Genomic DNA, 18347 nt, shown 5'->3' with positions numbered 1-18347 from the left:
CAACGTTAACAAACAACTTGAATTAGTTTATAAAATAAGACAGATAACAATAAGTAATTCATATATAATATTTATATATATTAAACAAATGGGTAGAATGTCATTTTTTTGACATATTGACAAATTATGAGTAAATTACAAATTACAAATAAATAACATATAAATCTACAATTTGGTAATATGTAATTGCAATATTTTTGTAAAACTTTATAATATGGCCTATTAGTTTCAAATATATACATTATCATATTTTTATACAAATAATATATTATAATAAAAAAAGTATACATATTAAATATTAAATTAGGATATGTTTAGATATGCATAAGTTATGTTTAAAAGTTTATAATGAAAATAATTTAACGTAGTGATATTTAAAAATAAATATATTAGCATATTTTGTTATTATGTAATATAAATATTGTAATTAACAATTATGTAAAAGATATATAAAAAATTAAAATGCCTTTTATATTCCTTTAAACATAAGATTGGATTTTAGCAAGGTAACATAATTCCAATATAATGATTAAAAAAAGTATAAAATATTAAATTATACATTAATAATAAAAAATGAAAAGAAAAAATCAAATTGGATCGTAATTAAATTGTTTGAAATGGAACCACATCCTAATACATATCCACCATTAACAAATCTAACTGTTCATATTCTAATCTAATCCAACGTCACCCGTCCCGTACTTCTTCGGAGGTTTGGCTGCCTAAGTGGGTCTCATTGCTTTTGGTTTCTTGTTTATTTATTTGCACCTACTTAAATGTTACCGAAGAGGAGCAGATTGACGGCGACGTACAGAGAAACCTTGAAGCCGGAGATGCGGAATCCGATAATCAGAGCCGTCGTTTGATTTGTTTTCGTTGTCGTTTGCAGGCCAACCCGATTCCTCACCTAATCTATTTTCTCTATCAAATTCATACTATCCATTTCGTTTATCCTAATTCGTGAATTGAAATATCTGTCTAATCGAAAAACCCTAGTTTTTCCTCTTGGCATCCGTTTCATTGTATGTCGAAGATTACTTGATCGTGCGTATATTCGTAAACACAGAAAGTATACAGGTATGTTACTTGTTAATTTTTTCATTTCACGGAAGTCGTCAAAATGGTAATTCTTAGGTAATTGTTGTGGGGTAATTTGCTCTATTAATTAAGGCGACAATTAGTTTAAACTTATGGGCTGGACCTAGCTAGTCTATGGTTAGGTACTCTCTTCGAAAAGGATTCAAAGACAATAAGTTTGTTATTCCTCACCAGTCACCATCACTGCGGTCCAAATTCAAAGAGCTTCACCCCTAAACGTTTATTAATTTTCACTGGTATTTTAAATTTTTACTAATTTAAGAAGTAAACTCGTCATGTGGTACACGGGGTCTGTCTTTGACATCTTTTAAGAGAGAGATTTTTTTTTCTAAAAAAAAAAACTATATTTTATCCAAATATCCATACTCATTAGTAATTATTTTGTTGAACTTCTATTTTTCCTTTTTCGTTTACCTCATCATTTAAACTTGTATATAAAAAATTTCCCACCGTTTTATGAATTTTACCTCAAATATCGCTATGATATTCTACACGATGTTGATTCTTTATTACATTTCATGTTAATTTTGTTAATTTTAAGAGTTACACTCTTACTAGTCTGACCAAATTTGTGTTCTCAAGAACCGAATACAACATGATCAATCTCACATCGGTCATGCATTTACCTTTTAACATATATAATAAAAGCATCACTGTGTTGAAACTTCTCAATGCATACTATATTCATGTTATAATATTTAATCATATCATACAGTTTGTTATATAACGAAAGTTACTTGATTTTCGATGTATGCATTAAAATTTGGATAGAAAAATTATTGAAAACGCAGTGCACCCATGTAAATAAAAAACGAGATTAATACAGAGGTTAAACGAGCATCCCACACCCAAAAGGTGCCCCACATAGGTCTTCCCCGAAACCCCCCAGTAACTAAGGTAAACAACGTAGAAAAAGCACCCATTTATGTACCGGTTCCGAAAGAGCGAAGAAAGAGGGGATGTTTTGTTAATAGGAACAAGAACGTGTTTATAGTCGTAGCGATATAAACACGAATACTCATCTGAGCCGCAGGAACGTGTACATAAGGAATACGAAAATTTCCACCTTGTTGAAGTTCTAATGGTTCTACCCGAGGACTTAAATGAATAACCATCGCTGTTAAGAACAACCGAGATCCAATGAAAATTTTCGTGTAGCTTCTAGTCTTTGACATCAAAAAAGAAGGTTGTAATAATGCTTCATATTTTTGTGTAGCATATGAATGTTTTATGTTTTGTAAACCTTTACAAAATAATAAAGAAGCCAAGACAATGAAGATCATAAAGATTTAACATAGTTCACTTGATTAAAGTAATCAAGCTACATCCATAAACGAACTAGAGAAATTTATTCATAAACTTGAATATAAACAATATACATTAGGGTTGCAATCATATATATATATATATATATATATATATATATATATATATATATATATATATATATATAGAGAGAGAGAGAGAGAGAGAGAGAGAGAGAGAGAGAGAGAGATGTTTCTAGAAACTACTGTGTACATGAATGCACCAATAGAAATTTATGAATAATTAAATAATTAAAAACTGTAATAAGGGTAATTATGTAACTTTAGCATGATAATTAAAGTTAAATCCCTTAATTTATGGATATTACCATAAAAATCTATTTGACCAACTATTTAACCCTAGTCTCTCATATCATACGTATTCTATTTCTGCCTCCTCCCATTTTCTTATTGACGAATGAACATCGTCTAATAAAAAGTGGTAGTCAAACCTCTTGTTGAAATCTGTTTCCCCATTCTGTTGGTTATGCAGATGTTATTCTCGATGGCTCCATCTCCAATCGAAGCTAGCTTCTATCTCCAATCAAAGACATGTATCGTTTGGGAATCTTGTTGCTAGGTTAGGCGTTAATTTCCGATTCCAATTTAGTTCAAACGACCACGCTAAGCACCGACTCGGCCGCCAATCAAGAATCACAACTCCCGACTGTTGTTAAAGATAACTTGGTAGCTGTTGATGGTGAAGGAGATAATGGAGAAAAAGAGCTTCATGAGCTTTTGTTGCCTAACGTCAAAGATCTCCCCCTCTCTACTCCTTCTGCAATTGAATTAAATTTCGTCACTTACTTCGCTCCTGGTATGTAATTTCACCAACCAGTGCCATTAATTTCGTTAATTTAATTCATGATTCATTCTCCTTCCACCATAGAAGTAACAACCTATGATTCTATAGAGTATAATCTAGTTTTATTTTCATATTCAAATTCAAGAGAATCTTTTGACACATATAATTATTACTATTAAATTTGAAGATAAAGTTAGCTAATTTAATCTGAATGCTCAAATGTGTGTATCAAATTTGTAATTTTTTACTATAAAATGTCAAATGTAGGTCAAGTTTGTAACATCCCCAAAATTTTCATTTTAACTCATTAATAAAACCATAATTATCTTTAAACATATAAAAATTATAAACTATGTATCTCAAGAATAGCATAACATCTGTCAAATATATTAGAGTATAAACATCACAGGCTGAACAAATGGTGTGTGTGTTGCAATCTTCCCGAGCTCCTCTTTTGAAAACTAAAGCACCTGAAATCAAAACTGAAACTGTAAGCACGAAGCTTAGTGAGCTCCCTTAACTACCACATACCATACAAAACACATATAACAAATAACATAACTTTGGGACTACTCCCACTACATCGGGACAAATCTCGGCATCGGCTTACCCGACATCGGACTCCTGTCCGGCATCGAGCTTACCCCGACATCCGACCGCATCGGGTATTAGACTCACCCCGACATCGGGCTTACCCCGGAACACATAACATATAACATAATCACATATACTGCATCGAGCTTGCCCCGACATCGGACCGAAGCCCGGAACAAATACATATAACACATAAACTAGCATACCTTGAGCTTGCCCCGAAATACATAAAACATGGCATAATGACTAACTTACATCGGGCTTACCCCGGAACACATAACATATATCATAAACATATAACATAATCACATAATCGGCATCGAGCTTGCCCCGACGTCAGACCGAAGCCCGAAACAACTAACACATAACACATAATCATACATGAATCACAAAGACATCAAGCATACATAACTACTTCTCGGGACCGCCTCGGCATCGAACCGATGTTTGGAAACATATAGACTGCAATGGGCTAACCCCGACATCGGGCTCACCTCAGCATACTCTACTACTTAAAAGAGTCGGCATTGGTGCCTTAGACTCATTCCTACTAGAGGAAAACTCACTTCTCAAACTGGATATTGAAAAACTCAGACGGAGGTATCTCTGTCAACTACTCCAATGACTCCCTGGCTATTATGACCAAAAATAAACACTTAGTCAAAAACTGAGAATCCATCTAAGGGTAAAATGACTATTTTACCCCTTTTGATCTAAATTGGACCATGATCGAGGCCCAATCCTTTCTAGTATTTCCAAACTCACTAAGGCCCATTAAAGTCCTCTAGTGGCCCAATTTTCTAAATTGAGCCCAAATCCTCAAATGGGCTTTCCACCCAAACCCAAACTAGCCCTTAGGCCCTTAACTGTCTCCTGGTGGCCCATCACGGCCCAACATCTGCTAACCTAAGGCCTGGCCCCAAACCAAGGCCCAATAACACAAAGTCCATAGTCTGACTATACGCTGCGCGTACAGTTTCATGGCTTGTACGCTACGCGTACTGGCGTGTACGCCCAATGTACTACCCTGATAAGCCATATTCTTCAAAACTGCTTAATCCCTTAAGACACAAATTCCAAACTACAGATCTGAGTCCAATAACCCTTCTTAACCGATAAAGTTGATCACTTGGTGGCTTGCACCTCACTAAATGAGATCAAACTTGTTAAAATAACAACTATCTTCATGGAAATGGCTAGATCTCGTGCATGAACACAAATAGGCCTTAAAGATTGCAACTTTCTTGCTCAAGGGACTCAAGTAACTTCATGGGTGGCAACCGTAAGTCCAGAAATGGATTTGCATCATAAAAATCCAATCTTGAAACCAAAAGGAACAATATCCATGAGAACCTAGATCTATGATGTAAAAGCACCAAGATGTGAAATTTATACCTTCAATAGGCTGGAAATGATGTAAAACCTCTGGATCTACAAGCTCACTTCACTCTCTTGCTTCTTCTTTAAACACCTTCTTCTTCAAAAACACCAAAATACTTCTCTAATGGTGTGACAACCCGAAATTTTTATCTTGTATAGTCAATCAATTCAATCAAAGTCAGACTTGTTTCTCTTATTTGTTAGCACTGTTTAGAGTCTATTTGAGTGTTCTAAGCCTAGTATATTCAAGAATCGGGTGTTAGGAAGTATCTGCTTGAAACCATTGCGCCTAAATCAAGCTTTAAACCCATTAAATTAATGGATTTTACGACCAAACCTTCATGTTTGGGCCGTAAACTCATGAGTTTGGCCGTGAACTCATGTTAAATACATGAGTTTACATCCTTTTCCTCATTTCTTTTCCATTACAAGGCTAGAAACCCCATTTCTCTCTAAAGTATCATAAGATCTTTGGTGGTTGTCGAGGCCAACAAAATAAATGCCCTAAATATTGCACACTAAAATAGTGTATAGTGGTAAGGGGATCGTATCCACGAAGATTGGTTCAATTCAAATCTCTATGTAAATCTCTTTGTAAAATACTTTAAAAAAAATTAAAAGTAAAATAGGGGGGGTGTTTAATTCTTTTTGATTGTTTGACAAAATTAAAACTAGCCAGAATGAAAATATGACAAGTAAACAAGTAAAAGTTTGGATTAAATTCAATGAAGTAAAATTGATTGAGTTTTTGGGTACACCTCATGGATGATATGATTGACTTATCATTAGACTTAATTGAATAACACTTGTGAATTGTTTTAACTTGGTTATAGCAATTCATAAGCACAAATTGCCTCAACTTTTCTTAGAAATTAAAATGGTTAGAGGAGCTCTTAACACATTTCCTAAATTGAATTCACAAAATCAATGAAGCATAAAATCTTGTGAAAATCAATTAGCTTTAAGTTATAAGAGTTACCAAGTCCAAAAGATAATCAAATGCTTACATTATCATTATGGAGGAAACATTTCCATGGCCTAAATGAAATGAAAACAAACATATAAACCATTTGTTGCTTACTAATTTGAAGGTCCATTACTTAACCAAGAAATTAGTCAACAAAAACAAGCATTCATTCATCCAAGCTCATGATCAAAGATAAATAAGCACAACAAGATGTTTAACTAGAAAACATTTCCATAAACTTCAAACACAAGGTAATAATAAGTCTTCAAAGCAAATAATCATCCATGGTTTAAACCCTAATCAAGCAAATGAAAGTTTAGCCAAGCATGGCGAAAGTGAAAGAAAAGCAATATAATTTAGTGGTACCAAACATTGTCTTAGATGCAAGATGGAAAGAAATTACACTATTCTTCCAAAAATCCTTCAAATCTTCCAAAGCTTTCATGAGAGAGAATGGTTTTTGTTCTTCAAGTGATGCCCTCAATAATGGCTCCAATCTCCAGCAAAAGGGAGCTGATTTCCAGATTAAAAAAGGTGTCAAAAGCCACCCACCAAACTTCCACAAATAGAGTCAACAAGTCAAAACCTGGAATCCACTCAGCACAATTCATGTGGACCGCGTATGGGTCCATGCAAACCGCGTGGGTCACGCTGAATGTGTGAGTTGGGCCATTTAACATGCAATCTAGCCCAATCTTCAACTCTTCAACTTCAGCCCACATGCATAACTCTTTAGAGCCCATTTGTTCCATTCCAAAGCCTTCTAATGATTGATCCAATACTCCTTCAATTTTCTTGTAGCTTGATTCCGCGTCGCCTCATCATCATCCTTGCTCACAAATTAAGTCCAAATTGATTTCTTCTTTATGCAAGCACCAAGCCCAATCGCACCTTTCCAAATCCACAAGCAAACTGCAAGCCTCCATAAGTCCCGCACCCTTCTAAGCCACCAATAACAAAAAGTCTTCGATAAATCCTGCAAATAAGCTTAAAAGACTGGAAAGCACCCGGTGAAGGAGAAAAATAACAAAAAGAGAAAATATGCATGAAGAATAACTAAATGAGATGGTTTTAACTAAAAATAAACTACGTAAAGAAGTAATAAAATGAAGCTATCAAATCACCCCAAGCTTGAACCTTACTTGTCCTCAAGTAAGACAAGACTAAAATGAACTTGAGACAAACTACCCTAAAAATAAAAAGAATGGATAGAACCATGGAACCTGTTCAACGTTAGTCAACATGGTCAGGATTGATCTCGCTGCTATCTTACAACTTTTTCATCCGATGACAATAGGACCATAAACCATAGCCAGGACAACTCCTCTAGGTGAGCAAGGAGGGATGGTCAGTCGTAGCCTCAATGGAACATGCATACAATGAAGAACATCTGTAGTAGGGAGAAAGCAGTTGGATGGGCTTGTGTGGAGCTCTTCTTTAAGTGTACACTCTGATCTCACGTCTGCCGGTTTCTCTCATGTGTAACTAGGTTTAATCGCTCGGGCACCATTGTAGGAATCGACTCACTTGGTGTTGGCCCAAACCTCACGTAGTATCCGACTCGACAATCTCCCTAACATCACCAATTTGTGAAAAACAACTCGATCTAAATACAGTAAATCAAACCTATACAAATGAATATCAAACGCCGGGTGACCAAAATGTTGGAAAATTTTGTTCAATAATTGAACCGGTCACCCTTCTCAGATTTCTGCAACTGGGAATTTGCCTGCTTTTTTTGTTTTATTATTATTATTATTATTATTATTATTATTATTATTATTATTATTATTATTATTATTATCACAAATTTTTTTAACTAGAAAACCCCTTTGACTCAAAATTTGGTTCCCGAAAGTATGTAAGTGGAACCGAATGGGTAGAAATAACAATCCGAATGGTCTAAGTTTTGTTCAATATCCCGTGAGAAGCAACTCTCCACCCCAGCTTTAAGCTTTGTTCAATATCCCGTGAGAAGCAATTTACCGTGGAAACCCGAGAAATCCGGCAACGACTTGAAATTCCGGCAAAATTTTCTGGTGAGCTATGAGAGATATTTTTGGTGGGGTTTGTAGCCCTGTCCAAGAAGAGCACAATGGTGGTGTCGGAATAGCGAGAGGTGGCCGGAGTTGGCCGGAAAGTGGTGGTTGAGTGGTGGTGGCGCCCCGAGCTACAGCAATCGATCGGACCCGGTTTTTAGTGGGGTTTGTAGAGCTCGGAATTTAGTGAAGAATAGCGGTGGTCTCACGAAATTCCGACTGGCGGTTTGACGGGAAACTGAGTTTTAGTGGTGGAGATGGAGGTTCTATAATGGAGGTTAGGGGAAAGGAAGAAGAAGAAATGGGAAGGAGAAGAGCCGGCTGGGGGTTAGGGGGTTTTAATTTGCGGTCAAACCTAGTCAAAACACGGTCAATGCCAATCAACAACTCACGCAGACACGACTACGAGTACACGCTGTCCGCGTGAGTAAGCCCATAAGCATTCTAATTTCCTTTCATGACACGAGATCGACTCCAGGCACTACACACAGTCCGTTTTAATAAACACATGGACAAGTCTCCGATTAAACGCGGACCGCATGAATTGTACTGGAACTATCTGTTTGCTAATGATAGACGCGGACGTTTTGAGGGACAATACGCGGTCCATTTTAATAAACACGTGGACAAAACTCCGATGACACGCGGACCGCGTGAATTTGCTTGAAGTTGTTATATTTGCGGATGTTGGACGCGGACACTTGTAGAGACCACACGCAGGCCATTTTTTTATTAACACGGATGGACCTTGGATTACACGCGGTCCGCGTGAATTGGCTTGCCATTTTTCCCAAATTTTTTTTGCTCTTTGACCAATAGAACACCGGGTCCTCAAATCCAACATTCTTTTACTGCAAGAATTAAGAAGAAGAGATGTTAAATGCAAAAATGGATCATCTACGACATTTATTTGGAACTAGAAAAGACGAAAACTTTTTGTTTTCCAAAAATGCCCCTCTTTAGCGTGTTTGGCGAGATGTGCTACCCTCTTGATTTTAGTACACCGGGGCATCCAATTGGATGACATTTAGGACATTTGCGTTAAAACCTTTATAGAAAGGTTTCAATCGATGCCCATTGACTTTAAAGATTTGCCCAATTTCTTCACTTTGAATTTCAACCGCCCCATAGTCAAATGTCTTTATCACAACAAAAGGTCCAATCCATCTTGACCTTAGCTTGCCTGGAAATAACTTCAATCACGAATGATATAGTAAGACCCTATGCCCCGGTTCAAAATGCTTTCGGGTGATGGACTTGTCGTGGAAGAGCTTCGTTTTCTCCTTATAAATCCTTGTGTTTTCATAAGAGTCGTTTCTCAATTCTTCTAGCTCTTGGAGTTGAAGCTTCCTATGCCTTCCCGCCTCGTCAATGTTGAAGTTGTATTGCTTGACCGCCCAAAATGCGCGGTGCTCTAATTCGACGGGAAGATGAAATGGTTTTCCAAAAACCAATCTGAAGGGAGACATTCCTATCGGGGTCTTATAAGCGGTCTGATAGGTCCATAAGGCACCGTCAAGCCTCAAACTCCAATCTTTCCTTGTCGGATTCACTGTTTTCTCTAGAATAGACTTGACTTCACGATTCGAAACCTCCCATTGACCATTCGTTTGAGGGTGGTAGGAGGTAGACACAAGATGGGTCACGTTGTACCTTTTTAGCAAGGACTCCATCATCTTGTTACAAAAATGCGTCCCTCGATCACTAATCAACGCCCTAGGCACACCAAACCTCACAAAAACATTAGATTTTAGAAAGTCGATAACTTTTTTGGCATCGTCCGATCTTGTAGCTTTGACTTCAACCCACTTAGAAACATAGTCAACCGCGAGCAAGATGTAAACGTTGCCAAACGAAACGGGGAATGGGCCCATGAAATCAATCCCCCATATGTCAAAATTTTCACAAACAAGGATTGGATTTTGTGGCATTTGATTTTTTTGTGAAATGTTCCTTGTCCTTTGGCACCGTTCACAACGTTTGCAAAACAAGTAACAACGTGTGACATGGTTGGCCAAAATAATCCACACTCAAGGACCTTTCTCAAAGTCCGACTAGGTCGGAAGTGTCCCCCACAAGCAAATTGATGATAGAATTGCAAAATGGATTGGTGCTCTTGTTGGGGTACACATCGCCTAATGATTTGATCGGAACAATGTTTCCACAAATAAGGTTCATCCCACATATAGTATTTTGCATCACTTTTGTGCTTGTCTTTTTGAGCACATGTGAATGTGTCGGGATACCTCTTTGTGACCAAAAAGTTAACGATATCAGCATACCAATGAGTAGATTGAGTGAGGGAACAGAGATGTTCATCTGGAAACTTGTGCCGCAAAGGGAGAGGGGTTTCATTTGAAGTGATTCGGCTTAGGTGGTCGACAACAAGGTTCTCGCATCCACTCTTGTCCCGGATTTCCAAATCAAATTCTTGTAACAATAAAATCCACCGGATGAGTCTAGGCTTTGCATCTTTCTTCGTCATCAAGTACTTAAGAGCTGCATGATCCGAATACACAATGACCTTGGTACCAAATAGGTATTGTTTAAATTTCTCCAAGGCAAATACTATGGCCAATAACTCCTTCTCCGTAGTAGAGTAGTTGCTTTGAGCATTGTCTAGTGTTCTCGATGCATTGTAGATCACATGGGAGGCTCTTCCTTTCTTTTGACCAAAAACGGAGCCTATTGCATAGTTGCTTGCATCACACATAATCCCAAATGGGAGATCCTAATTTGGTGCTTGCATGATAGGGGCGGATGTGAGCAACTCTTTCAGCTTGTCGAAAGCTTCTTTGCACGCCTCATTGAACTTGAAATCAACATCCTTGTGCAAGAGTTGGCACATTGGTCTTGTTATCTTCGAAAAGTCCTTGATGAATCATCGGTAGAAACTTGCATGGCCCTAAAAAGAACAAACTTGCCGAACACAAGTCGGGTATGGTAAGCTTTGAATAACATCTATCTTGGCCTTACCTACCTCAATTCCTTTCTTTGACACAATATGACCCAAAATAAGACCTTGACTCGCCATAAAATGACATTTTTCAAACTTTAAAACCAAATTTGTTTCAATACATCTTTTCAAAATTTTGGTTAGATTGGTCAAACACTCTTGAAAGGAGCTTCCATATACCGTAAAATCATCTATGAAAACTTCAATTATATTTTCAACATATTCTGAAAAGATACTAACCATACAACGTTGGAAAGTGGCCGGGGCGTTACATAATCCAAATGGCATTCTACGGTATGCGAAAATTCCAATGGACATGTAAAAGTTGTCTTTTATTGGTCTTCCGGCGCCACCGGAATTTGGTGAAAACCGGAATACCCGTCGAGACAACAATAGTGGGATTTTCCGGCCAACCTTTCTAACATTTGGTCAATGAAAGGTAATGGAAAATGATTTTTTCGTGTGCTTGCATTGAGTTTGCGGTAGTCAATACATACTCTCCACCCATTTTGCGCACAGGTGGGGACCATCATACCTTTGTTGTTCTCGACCACTGTGATTCCCGTCTTCTTCAACACGACTTGAACCGGGCTCACCCATTTGATATCCGAGATTAGATAGATCATTCCCGCATCTAGGAGATTCAAAATCTCCTTCTTCACAACCTCCATCATAGGCGGGTTCAGTCTTCTTTGCGCATCCCGACTCGGCTTGCATTCATCCTCCATCAAGATATTGTGCATACAAGTGGAGGGACTCAAACCTTTGATATCCGCAATTGTCCAACTCATTTCCTCTCTATGTTCCCTCAACACCTCGAGGAGTTGTTCTTCTTCACCCTTTGTTAGGTGAGTCGAAATGATGACCGTAAGAGTCTCGTTGTCTCCCATGTACGCATACTTCAAATGTTGAAGAAGGATCTTTAATTCTAATTGTGGCGATTGGAAAAGGGAGGACGGCAATCTCGTGCGATTTTGAGATAATTCGATTTGCTTCACACTAAATTGGGTGGTCTTCTTGATCTCCAAATTTTTGACTAATCTTTTAACTTCGGGGTCTAGTGAGTAGAGCTTCAACTTCTTGGCTAATTTTTCACAATCAAACCCTTTGCTCAAAACCATCTCCAACATGTCACCATTAGACAACTCGAACAACTCTTGGATTAATGGTTCAACAACATCAACAAAGCACAAGGATGAAACATCACTAGGATACCTCATAGCATCATAAATGTTAAAACTTATTGTTTCACCATCAAATTCCATTATACACGGTTTTGAGGATACTGATTCATCTAGGTCAATCACATAGAAATCCGCCGGGAAGACCAATTGGTTTACTTGCACTAGGAAATCTTCCAAAACACCTCTAGGAAAGACACTTGATTTATCCGCAAGAGAGATTATGACACCGGTTTCACTTAAGGGTCCAATATTCAATGATTCATACACCGAATTATGCATGAAATTGATAGAGGCACCAAGATCAAACATAGCACTACTAAAAGTGACATCTCCAATCTTGCAAGGAACCTTGAACATTCCGGGATCTTTGCACTTGGGTGGAAGCTTCCTTTGTAAAATTGCGGATGCATTTTCGTTCATCGAGATTTTCTCATTTCCTTTCAACTTTCTCTTGTTGGTATAAAGCTCCTTCAAGAATTTTGCATATCTCGGAATTTGTTTGATTGCATCAAGTAAAGGAATGTTTACTTCCACCTTTCGGAAGGTGTCCAAAATCTCTTTCTCCTCCAATTTCTTCTTCGAAGTTGCAAGTCGGGAGGGGAATGGTGGTTGAGTGGCTATGGGTGTTACAAGGGGAATAGTCTTCTTCGGAACTCCGGCTTGTGCATTGTTCTTGACCATAGGTTCTTCAATGGGAATGACTTCTATTTTCTCCTCTTCATCCATTGGCTTCTTCTTTGTACTAATTTCTCCGGCTTGTTTGCCACTTCTCAAGGTCACCACATTAACATTAGGATTCTTTTCGGTTTAAGAAGGAAATTTCCCACGGGACTCCAACTTGCTTATGGATGTAAATATATCTCTCATTTGTGCTTCAAGGTTAGAGATACTAGTTCTTGTCTCTTTTTGGAACTTTTGGGTGCTAGTGGTTAGGGATTTGACAATGACTTTGAGAGACATTCTGAAGCTACTTGGTTGGGATTGAGGAGGTTGTTGGTGGTGTGGAGGGTGTGGTTTGGATTGATTGTGTGGTTGTGGATGTTGGTAATGAGGTTGTGGTGGCGGATAGGATGGTCTAACCAATGCATTTTTAGGCAATGATCTTGGGTTGTAGCTCATGTTGGGATTTGGCTTCCAACTTGAATTGTAAGCTTTTTGTGAATCAGATGGTGTGTTGTGGTAGATTTGGAACTCTCCTATGGCATTCACATATTCCGCATCTTCTTGGAGAATGGGACACATATTCGTAGGGTGTCCCATTTTTGCACATATCCCACAAACCATCACTTGTGGAGTTTGTCCGAAGGCTAGCTTTTGAACAACGGAGGTTAAGTCTTTGATTTGAGACTCAAGGTTCGATGATCCCACTTCATTGACTTTGTGTTGTGTGTCTTTTTTCATGTCTTGGCACGGGCCAACGTGTTGGGAATTCGCGACTATAGTGTTGAAAAGTTGTCTTGTTTGTTGTGGAGTTTTACTAAGAAATCACCACCACTTGATGCATCAACTAGTCTTTTCTCCATTGACAACAATCCCTCATAGAAGTGTTGAATGAGGAGATGTTCTCCATCATTTGCCTCAAAGTCTTTCGGGAACCTCTCCTACGTCCACCATTACAATTGGTTTAATATTTGTAAACCCCTTTATTTTTTTTCCAAAGATTTTATTAAACGTATATTACATTTTAAATTAGAATTATATTAAATACACTTAAATCTCACCAAAAATAAAATGAATTAAATTAGGAATTCTATTAATGACAATTAAATATCACCAAAAATAAAATGAATTAATTAGGAATTTTATTAATGACAATTAAATTTCACAAAAAATAAAATAAAAAATACTCTCCCTGCCTCAATTCTTTACATAATATATCTAACCTAAGTTTTATGGGGGAGAAGAAAATGGGAGAAAACAGGTTGTTTTGATTAAACTTTACAATTTAGATTTGTAGTCGAATGACTGAAATTATAAATACATCAGAGAAAGGTATGAAAACATGTAACTCAAATTCCACTTGTCAACTTTTTAGACATCTCATATATGTTTATTTCTTGATAACTAATATTTGTACTATTTATCGATGTTTGTGCTAAAGTTGTGACAACATTAAATGATTGTTACTCAAGTTGCTTGATTTGTTTTTGATTTCTTGTAGGTCGAAATTGGAGTTGACAAACAACAGAAATGGTTAAATTCATTTGGGTTCTTGTCAATGTAAGGAAAATATAGTTTGATTTTTATGTTATGAGGGTGTGAAATTTTGTGGTTTTAAAATTAATTGTCACAGTTGTGTTATTTAGAAATTTGAATCGGACCTTTCTATGAGATTCCTCATTTTTTTCATACTTTTGATGAATTGTTCAATAAGTTGAGCAATCGAATTATAAACGATAGAATCATACACAATGTATGTAATATGCTTTGATTTTGGTTGTTAAAATCACAAATTTGTTTTTTTGGATATGTTAGGATTTGAGACCTTGATTTGTATACTTGGAAATTTTGTTTGGTCTACCTATCTACTACCTGTTTGATGAAATGCTTAAGAGAACAATATTGAGATAAACCTACGGTCAGATTTAAATTACTTTAAAAATATATTGGTTTAAATTAATTAAAAAATATATTTGTCGATTTTTGTTATCCTTCATGGTTTAAATTTGTATGTTTCTCCTTAAAGTTTCATGTTTGATTCCTTATATTTCTTTGTTTATGTTTTAGTTCTAATGTCTTCTTTGACTCTTGATGACATTGGTTAGTTTCTCATACTAAGTTTTCTTTGAAAATTATATTTAATTGCAAGTTATTATACTATCTAACACCCCAATAATCTCTAATATTTGTATAAGATGGTGACACTTATTATTTTTTATTGCAGCTTCTATTCATATTGATTACCGGATGTGATTTGAGTTATGAAATGCTGCGACTGAGGGGATTCCAAATTGTGGGGCAATGGAATTCATTACAAAAGGAGACATGATTTATATACCTTATTGGGTATTGATGGAAACATTTAATTCTTGCTCATGTAGATTGATAAATATTTTACAATATGTTCTTTTAACCTTATATTAGGACCTTTTTTTGGAAAAAAATTGTTTTTAATGTTGAACTTTGAAAAAAAATGTTCATATATAGCATCATACTCTTAAAAAATGACATTTTTAGATTATTTTTAGTTGATATGGAAACTTATGGAAACTAACCAATGATTGTCTTTTGGAAAAAAAAATTCATTAATAGCATTAAACTTTGCAAAAAATTTTATTAATATCATCGTAGTTTCAAAGAATGACATTTCGGTATTCTTTTTGGCTAATCTATAAAAATTTTATTTTTTTCTACATTAGAACTCATTAATAGGATTTTTTTTAAAACATTTTGTTAATGGAAAGTACATTATCATTTTCTTTTGCGTAATAGACCATTTATGTAAGAAAAACATTTCAAATATGGACCATTTATGTACTTTTGTTCACAAGTAAACCATTTATGTAGTTTATGTAAGAAAAACATTTCAAATATGGACCATTTGTGTACTTTTGTTCACAAGTGAACCATTTATGTAGTATATAAACTTAATTGTTAATTAATAGGTCATTAATGGCAATTTTCTAGGAAAAATTTTTAGTATTGAAATTCGCAAAAAAAAAAAAAAAAAAAAAACCAGAATGATTACAATGTATTAAGTTATTTTGTATTCATCATATATATATATATATATATATATATATATATATATATATATATATATATATATATATATATATATATATATATATATATATATATATAAAATTTATATCATAATTTAAGTTTTTAAATAAGACATAACGATATTACCACCTTATAAAATAAAAATAAGATAGCAATTAACGAATTAATTGATTCTCTATGTCAATATTTCATTATTATCTTTAAACGATTAATTATCTTCTAAAGTTTTGTTATACAAAAATTTTGTCAGATATATAAAATTAATCGTGTTTTAATTTTCCAAATTATAAAAGTAATCATTGTTTATGTTTTTCATATATGAAAATCATATTACGAAAAAGAGTACTAACATCTACCCGTTTTAAAATAAACTTCACATATTATTGTAGTTTTTAAATATATATTTTGACAAAATAACTATTTTTTAGGATTAATGTATACTTATATATATATATATATATGAATAGGAGATGATACAAGAACAATATATTACGTGTTCTTTAAAGTATAACATGTTTCTGCTAAGAACATATGAAAATTTGCATTCATAAATAAGTCTTATTTTTTAACCAATTTGCTAATATTTATTGCAACACACCCTCCCTCTAAACCTTAAGCCCCTAAATAGTCGTCTGAAACTGATCATCAAAAGAAACTATTTGGTACCATTGCATAACTAATAGTCAAAATAAACTATCTAGAGATTTGGTCCAAGGTTTCCTCTATGTCTGCATGAAGATGTCATGTTAGCATTCAAACTGATAAGAAAACAATTTGTAATCAGATTATGTTTCACGATGATAATCAATAAAGCTTACGGAGAAACAATTCCAAATGTAGGTATTTATCTCCCAGAATCAGTTTCACGCATGACCAACTTTATGTTGCACTGTCTAGAGGGATATCACGTGCCAATACAAAAGTATTAGTGAACTCTGACGAACAGTTCAACGACAATGAAGTTTATACATCATATATGGTCAACAAAGAGGATATGATTGCTCTGTAGGTATTTATCTTTAAGAATCGTTTGGAGGCAAGACCATTTTATTTTGAGATGGATTTAGACAAATTCTTCTAGCAATACAAAGAGGTAATTGTTCGGATACTATGCATGCATCATATTCATCTAAATTACGGCGTGATGTACAGTTTTACGTTTAACCGTAAACATGAGATTTATTTTGGTTATCTAACTAATGATTTGGATGAGACAAAAACATTGATGAGTGGATTCTTAAAATTGGTGAAGGTAATACTGACGGCCTTAATGATGGTGAAGCTGAAATTGAATTTCCAGAAGACGTTGTTCACTCTATAGGTGACTATATTCATTTAATTGTATCCACCTTTTATCAATCCTTTGAAAACCATCTTGATGATGAATCATATTTTCAAGATAAAGCTATTTTGGTCCCTACAAATGAAGAATTTGATGCTACCAATGACTATATTTTAGGATTGATGAAAGTTGAAAGGAAAACATATATGAGTTTAAATTCTTTATGTGATACAGAGTTACCAGGTTTTTTTGAGGAATCAATCTACTCTTTAGTTGTGTTGAATGGTTTTAAGGCATCTAGAATTTCCAACCATAAACTTATACTAAAAATAGGTGTTTCAGTCATATTACTTTGTAATATCGACCAAACCAAATGACTATACAATGGTACTAGATTATAGATTGTTAGGCTTGGAAGAAACATCATTGAAGCCTTAATCATATATGCTAGATTCTTTATCGATACTATTTATATACCTTTCATAAATTTAACTCCGTCTAATTAAAGACTCTCATTCCGTTTTCAGCGGAGACAATTCCCCATAGCAGTTTATTTTGTTATGGCCATTAACAAAAGTCAATGACAATAATTATCAAATGTTGGATTCTAGTTGCATAAGCTCGTCTTCACTCATTTTCAGTTATATATTTTTTGTTTCTCGCGTCACAAGTGAAAAAGATTGAAGGTACTTATTTATTACGAGAAAAGTTGTCCAACTAATAAAACAAAATGTTATGTTTACAAAGAGGTCCTTCAACTATTATAGATATTCAAGTGTTTATTTGTTTTTTTCAAACATTTAAATGTTAGCAATAATGCTAAATCTGTTTATGTTATTTTATTTTTTTATAGTGTCAACTTTTTTAAAGTTTTACATGTACATTTTTATACGTTTTCCGTGTTTTACGTGGGTTATAATCTAGTATATATATACCCCAACTTATAGGTGTTAGTTAAATATGAACAAAAATGGTACTTCTTATTCGCATAGGGAACGCATGAATACATATG

At 35.1% G+C, this 18347-nt stretch overlaps 1 long non-coding RNA gene across 1 annotated transcript; it reads left to right on the top strand.

Moving 5' to 3' along the window:
- The first annotated feature begins 635 nt into the window (after positions 1-635).
- On the top strand, positions 636-15476 carry LOC122196202 (uncharacterized). The gene is made up of 3 exons (XR_006187517.2): positions 636-1077; positions 14489-14547; positions 15212-15476. It is a non-coding gene; the product is annotated as an uncharacterized LOC122196202 (long non-coding RNA).
- Positions 15477-18347: the final 2871 nt, after the last annotated feature.

This window comes from Lactuca sativa, chromosome 9 (genome assembly GCF_002870075.4).
Source record: "Lactuca sativa cultivar Salinas chromosome 9, Lsat_Salinas_v11, whole genome shotgun sequence".
Taxonomy (NCBI): Eukaryota; Viridiplantae; Streptophyta; class Magnoliopsida; order Asterales; family Asteraceae; genus Lactuca; species Lactuca sativa.
This window is presented reverse-complemented; position numbering and strand designations above follow the sequence as displayed.